General features: G+C 36.4%; 1 protein-coding gene across 1 annotated transcript in view; it reads right to left on the bottom strand.

The window, feature by feature from the left end:
• Positions 1-4,380, bottom strand: part of LOC106868128 (membrane-associated transporter protein) — a 76,650-nt gene extending 72,270 nt beyond the window's left edge. Inside the window, 1 exon segment of the mRNA XM_014913258.3 lies at positions 3,556-4,380. The gene's annotated coding sequence lies outside the window, so the exon portion shown is untranslated.
• Positions 4,381-7,560: the final 3,180 nt, after the last annotated feature.

Below are 7,560 nucleotides of genomic sequence, written 5' to 3'. Positions count from 1 at the left end.
GCAGCTTTTGGCACTCCTTTTAGTTAATAACATGACTTCCACGTGAATTTGATTAAATCATCAATAACAGACAGATCCATGCTTAACTATTTTTGTTTGGTCAACGCTTTTTTTGCCTCAGTAAATGAAATAACTTTTGATGATCTTGGTCATAACTACCAAGATATTTCCACTAGGGTAGTATTAACCAGCGTTTTAAACAGCTCATTTCAGCGATTTGATTCCACGAGTTTTTCCTTGCTTGTAGTACCCTCCCTGCTTGTTGTATAAGATGAGACTCCATTTTCTTAAAAACACTGTCATCAATCATTTCCTTACACTGGAATAAATGATTTATTTAACTATTTGACAGAATTTTGGATTCTTTAAATCATTAAAAGAAAAAAACAAAACAAAACAAAAACAAAGGTCGTGGTCTTCCTATCGTCTAAACTGAAATTCCAACTTCTCCAGAACAATTTGGTAATTGTGAACAACCCAGCTCATGTGTTTCATACATATATACATACTTATTCAGAGTGCGATGAATAAACTCTCCTCTAAGATACGTAAAATTGAAAATAATACAGACATCTCATTTCAACAGGTATATAATTAGCAAAATTACATGAAAATATCTCGAAATACTAAAGAATAAATTCATTCAATAAAATCGACATTGGCACCAACCACGGCCTCCAGATAACTTCAGAATCTCCTGCAACACTTCTGGACGGTCTCCTTGTTTAAGTTGGTAAATGCTGCCATAATCCTTGCCTTCAGTTACAAGGAGTTTTGTTGGTCTCTCGCTCAACTGAGCCCCACACATAATAAGCAAGGGTGTTGCAGTGTGGATAGTTAGCTGGCCAGATGTTAGGGGTGATGTGGTCGCAGAAAGTGTTTAACAGCCATGACTGGGTCGTGTTTGTGTGACATTGTGCAGAGTCTTGTTGCTAGACATAGTGTCTTCCAGCAGTCATCTCCTTGACCCAGGGCAGCACTCCGTGTTGATTGTAAGGCCCCGCGTGGGAAGATAAATGGCAGCATAACGTCGCCATCACTAGTCATCATTCCAAACACCATGATTTTCATGACTCTCGGTACATGTCCTCAGGTTGAGACCCCAGAACTCTGAAATGTTCGTATTGGAACGTCTGGCGCGAATGCCAAGCAATACAACATGTCGTTTCCAAATTTCTGGCAGGTGGTGTCCAGCTGACCCTACTATACTGTGTAGCTGACAAAATCTAAAACAAAGAATGCGCATGCGCGAAAAAATATATACTGGCGACAATTTACCTATCGCTCTCTGTATACATAGTGAAGGTGCATAATCTAGTAGTTATATATATATATATATATATATATATATATATATATACATACGTCCGCGCGCACGCACACACACACACACATGTATATATATATATATATATATATATATATACATACATACATACATACAAAGTATAGGGGTTTAGTTCACAGGTGATCTAAACGACTAGGTACGCTACATACAAATATAGACATATGTATATACATACATATGTGTTCAACTATTTGCAGTATTACGAGTCTCAGACCGGGAATCGAAACCGCTTACAATCATGTGTGCAACACCCTAACTATTGGGCTACACGCCTTCGCTCTATAAATAAATATATATATGTACATACATACATACATTCATACATACATAAATATATATATATGTACATACATATATATGTACATACACACACACACATATACGTATACACACACACACACACACACATATATATATATATATATATAAATATATATATCTACATCTACACACACACACACATGCACAACTAAAATCGTAGAGGAAATATACACGTGAGACACATTATAAATAATACATATTTTTATACATGCCGGAGATCTGAAAAAACCTGTTGATTCCCGTGGAATTTGAAATCATATCTTAAATGAACTAAACAGATAAATAAAGCAAATTATTCTATTCTATGTCTATAACGTCTATGCCGATTATTACCATTAAAACAATTAGTGATAATATTCATCATACGCACACTGCTGCATCTTCTGGAAATGTTTGTTTGAATCGACCTACGTGTTTAACTGGTATTTTGTTTGTACTGACCCAACTAGTATGAAACTGTAGGGCGAGATGTAAACTGAAGAGCATGAAATAATACGGAAAATAAAACAAGGATATTTAAAAAATCCCGTTTCCTACCGATTTTGTCATCGAAATACTTAGGGTGGGCGCTCCATATAGTCTATCGGTCTGCTAGAAATAGCAGTTCTATGCCTGCTAATATCGATTTTTCTACATAGCTACAAGGCCAAAAATTTTGTGGGAGAGGAGAATCGATTATGTAGATGTAAGGACTTGACCAGTATTTTGTTTTAAGAACTAATAAAGGGGTTTTTAAAAAATGGTGTGTTAAAGCAAACAAATCGGTAGGATTTGAACTTGGAACGTAAAAAGTTGGAACATATATAGCAAGGTAGTTTGTTCGACGCGCCAACAACTACACCAATCTACTGCCCTCATAGCATTATCCCATCCCCTAGTTTCACCGCCAGGCGTGGAAGAGAAAGGAAAGACACACTGGTTAAAGTAGTTCAATACAGAGAGATGAAATGACCATGGCTTAGTTTGCAAACCTTTGTTGATAGGTCGGATGGTTCAGATTGACTTGAAGCTAAACAACAACAATATGGGTTTTGTACATAGATGCTTTAGACCATGAATTTTGGAAGAGAAATACACCCCTTCTCTCTAAACCTATCAAAATACTTAACGGAGACTTATTTTATAGTTCTCTAAAGGACAGAAGATAAAGTTTACTCACTGTGACATGAAGGGCTTTACTTAACTGATTTTGTCAATCATCATCCTTTATATTTTCTTACACTGGCACAGGACAACACATTTTACTGGGTGGAAGTAATAAATTGATGAAATGGACTCGAGTAGTTGACTGGGTCTTTATTTCCTTTAATTTATTGTCCTCATAAGGATAAAATGTGAAGTCGACATCAGCAGCATCTGTACTTAGAACGTAAGCAGATATAAATTCTGCAGGGCATCTTCATTATACAATATTTTACTAATTTTGACATCGACCAACCTCATATCGTTTTGTACATTACTAGCTGGTACTTTATTTTATCACCCCCAGAAGAATAAAAAGCAAAGTCGATATCAGCGGCATTTGAACTCTGAACGTAAATTCTGTAGGGCCTATTTTTCAAAATTCAGTACTTTACTAATTTTGTCACTCATCGTCCCTAGCATATTTTTTCTATATTTGGACAAAACCACACATTTTTACAGGGTCACCAGAGGTGTATGAGATAAAGTTTAACTTGATATTATCTAAAGTCAGAAAAAATGTAGAGGAACAGAGAAAAATAATAATATTAACAAAGATAATGATTATAGATGTAAAAGGAAAAAGTTTGTGAAAAAAAACTGAACACTGAAATAAAATGCGTGAAAAAATTTAGTAACGAAAATAAAATGCGTGAAAAAATTTAGTAACGAAAATAAATAACTAAATGCTTTAATCTACATACCTTAGTGCCGGTGATGATGTAGTAAAGCTTGGCCGTCTAACACATGGAACGGAATTTACAGTTAGACTAACGATGGCCGTTTCAGTAAACAACACCTACGCATCGCATATGTTGACAATTTTTTGTGTTCGGCGATTCATGATAATTTCTACGTGCGGCTTGAATCGTATCTATATGTGGTTTTGGATAGTATCTTAATAGACTAATAAGTGAGCGCACCGTGCTATATTAAGGTGTTATAGTGTGTCTCGACGCAGCATACACAGGACCACTTGTTGTGGGAGTAATCTGTTGGCAACTGACAGAAATCTTTCGCTAGTACAGAGAGAGAGAAAGAGAGAGAGAGAGAGAGAGAGAGAGAGGTGTGGCAGAATGCAACGTGTATGTTGAACACTGTTGTAATATTTTTCTTCTGCAACACACTTGAAGGAGAGGGAGGGAAATTGAAGGCGAATTATTTCATCTATTTAACAATTACTGTCACTATACGGAGAGAGTTGTTACAACTATTGTAGTCTACCTTTCGTCTCTTCTACACCCTATCTCTACTTATATATCTTTCTCTGTTTGTTACTCAAGAACTTTTTTAGTTATATGTTTTCTTAATTCTCTTTTTAAATCTAATTGGTTATATTTTTCATCTTTCTCTTCCAGTGCTTGTAATTAATTATAAATATATTAATTCAGTTATCATGTTATTCTTTTTATATATATACTTTCAGGTATGTTTTTTTAAATATATTTTTCGTTACGTCTCTTTTCTTCTTCACCTTCATTTTCTTATACAACTGAAAATTCATTTTGTTTTATTTTCACACATTAATCGAAGCTAATGAACACCCCTCCCCCCACAAAAAAACAGAACAATCTACCAACTTACCTTAACTTTTACTCTCAGCACCTCCTACTCCGTGTCCCTGACTTCTACTTGAGTATTTTGCTCCTTTTATTGTGGTACATTCCCTGCTACATTAAGTAAACAATGAAACGCCCATATCCATGTTATGCTTACATCACGAAGCATACACTACGTACTGAACACAGTAATAGATATCTTTCCTATCCCAAGCTTATCCTAAATTTCCTTCCCACTTACTCCACTCCATTTCAGTAAACAACTCTTTATTACCATGGTATCTATCTCGTTCTGCTTCATTGGTTATTTCTGTATCATTTATCATTCTATATATTTTATTTATTTACCTTTTATTTACCTGTCTTTTTCTCTCTGTCTCAGCTGGTATTTTTCTCTTAGTGACACATCCTCTCTCTCTCCCCTTCTTCTTCTCCTCCTCACTCCCTCTCTCTTTCCTTCTCCCCTCTCTCTCTCTCTGTCTCTTATCTCATGCCTCCCTTTTCATTTCTAAGTTTATTCCATTTCTCATACCACTTCATTTCTTTACTTTTGGCGACTTTTACATTAGCGTTGCATGTCCCCCATTAAAAATCAATACATTATTATAATCTACTTTTCCTTCTTTCCACCTTTCCTATTTCTTTTCTATGGAAACGAAAGAGCCGCTTGTAATCAGAAGATTCCTTTCCTGACACACCTACCATTATTCACACACACTATAGAACAGATATGTGCTGATGTAGAAGTATTCCCATTCTGAAGCGGATTAGAAATCATTGAAACAACATGAGTTTATCTGTAGGTGATGAACAGTTTCAATATTTACCCTGGAATAAACGTGAACCAAAAAGTAGTGACCAGGTAAATTCATTGAAATGTATTGTTCACTGTACTACATTACTTGTGCATGCAGGCTATATCACAACACTGTTTTGTGTAATGTAGTTGCTTCCTAAAAATTGGTGATTATCTAGCGGAAAATAAACAAGTAACAATTATTCGGGTTCCTGGCTACACAGATATTAAAGGAAACCGGAAAGCGGATGAATTAGCAATAAAGGGAGTACTAAAGAAATACTAGATATAGACAATGTTCCAGATATTTCGCAAGTTAAATCATTCATTAAAAGCATAATTAGTCAAAGGAAGAAAAGATACTGGAAAAAATCAGAAGATAAGCTACCGAAATTTAATCCCCCATTATTCCAGCGAGATCTATCAAAGTAGGAAACGTATTAGACACTGAACAAGATTAAACAAACAAATAGCTTGTTGGCTTTGAACGGGCTCTTTTACCTTGAACTATATTCTATCATGAATAGGTCATACGAAATCGCCTTTATACTCTTATGGAGAAAATTTATGAAACATGACAGTATCTGCTTGAATGTTAAGGTAGCGAGCTGGCAGAATCGTTAGCACACCGACCAAAAAGCTTAGCGGCATTTTGTCCGTCTTTACGTTCTGAATTCAAATTTCGCCGGAGTCGACTTTACTTTTCATCCTTTCGGGGTCAATAAGACTAATATAAGTTGAGCACTGGGGTCGATGTAATCGACATACCCCACCCCTGAACTTTGCTTGTGCCAAAATTTGCAGCCAATATCTGTTCGAATGCAAAGATTACCAATCTGAGAGAGAGAAAGAGAAAGAGAGGACATTTTAAAAATGCTATTCAAAAGGCTAGCAAAGTTGGAGGGGTTATATACTTAATGATCCAGCAACTGTAAATAAGATCTTTCAATGCATGGAAGCTTCAAAAAATTTAACAACAGAAACATTTAACTGTTAGTTATCTGAACTTCTCTCCACCTTTCCTTCTTGTGTTTTAATTTTAAGATATTCTGTTGTATAAGGGCTATTAAAATGACTTCCTAAGTTCAACATGGTTTTATAGCTTCACACGAACATTTGAATTGATTGACTATAATAAATTATATATATATATATATATATATATATATATATATATATATATATATATATATATATATATATATATATATATATATATATATAAAATCTCTGGGCGAGGTATAAACAGTAGCTGCACGACATCGTGAAGTATATATGCCATCTAAATGTGGCTAACCCTTAAGGGTTGATGCTACTGTAGCTTGTAGCCCCAGGAAGACATCAGTATTTGCAAAGGGAAGTCATCTTTCCCCTCTCCAGCCTGACGTGATACACACGGATCCGAGTTTCTGGGTATTGACCCGTCATCAGCGTGTGACAACCACCGGTTGGCGATGGCAAGTGTGTATCACGTCAGGCTGGAGATGGGAAAGATGACTACCCTTTGCAAATACTGATAGGGCACAGAAAGTGTGTCAATAGCCAGCTGGAGGAGGTGTCTTCCTGGGGCTACAAGCTGCAGTAGCATCAACCCTTAAGGGTTAGCCACATTTAGGTGACAAATATACTTCACGATATATATATAATAAAGCAGGGGACGTAAAAATAACTTTGTTTAGTGGCTTTCAAAACATAATACCCCTTTCTTCACCATGGTGTTAGATAAGTTTAAAAGCTTAAAACTATCTTAATTTTATTAAACACCACAGGTATGGCTGTGTGGTTAAGAAGCTTCCTTTGCAGTCACGAGGTTTCGGGTTTGGGAAAATGCCTTCTACTATAGCTCCGGGTCGACCAATGCCTTGTAAATGAATTTGATAGACGGAATGGAAGCCCGTTATAAGAAAAGGGTAATGGGTAAAGATTCACTTCGGTCATGAATGACCATGGTATTGCACCTAGAAAGTTACCCTCCGAGCCACAAGTCCGGACAAGATTGTTTATGGAGGACCAGCAGTCACCCATGCATACCAGCCTCTCCTCTCCACGCCACCGATGTTATCCAAGGGGAAGGCAAAGGCCGATACAGCTTGGCACAAGTGACGTCAGCTCATTTCTACAGTTGACTAAACTGGAGCAAGGTGAAATAAAGTGTCTTGCTCAAGAACACAACACAGATCAGTCTGGAATCGAACTCACTAGCTCATGATTGTGAGCCCGGCGCTCTAACTGCTAAACCATGAAGCCCATTATATGTATAAATATATAGATGTATGTGTGTGCCCTTGTATTTGTTGTCCCCCGCTTAACAACCAATGCTGGTTTGTTTACGTCCCAGTAAATTAGCAGTTCGG

The sequence above is a fragment of the Octopus bimaculoides genome, chromosome 4, assembly GCF_046866305.1.
Source record: "Octopus bimaculoides isolate indiv1 chromosome 4, ASM4686630v1, whole genome shotgun sequence".
NCBI classification, from domain to species: domain Eukaryota; kingdom Metazoa; phylum Mollusca; class Cephalopoda; order Octopoda; family Octopodidae; genus Octopus; species Octopus bimaculoides.
This window is presented reverse-complemented; position numbering and strand designations above follow the sequence as displayed.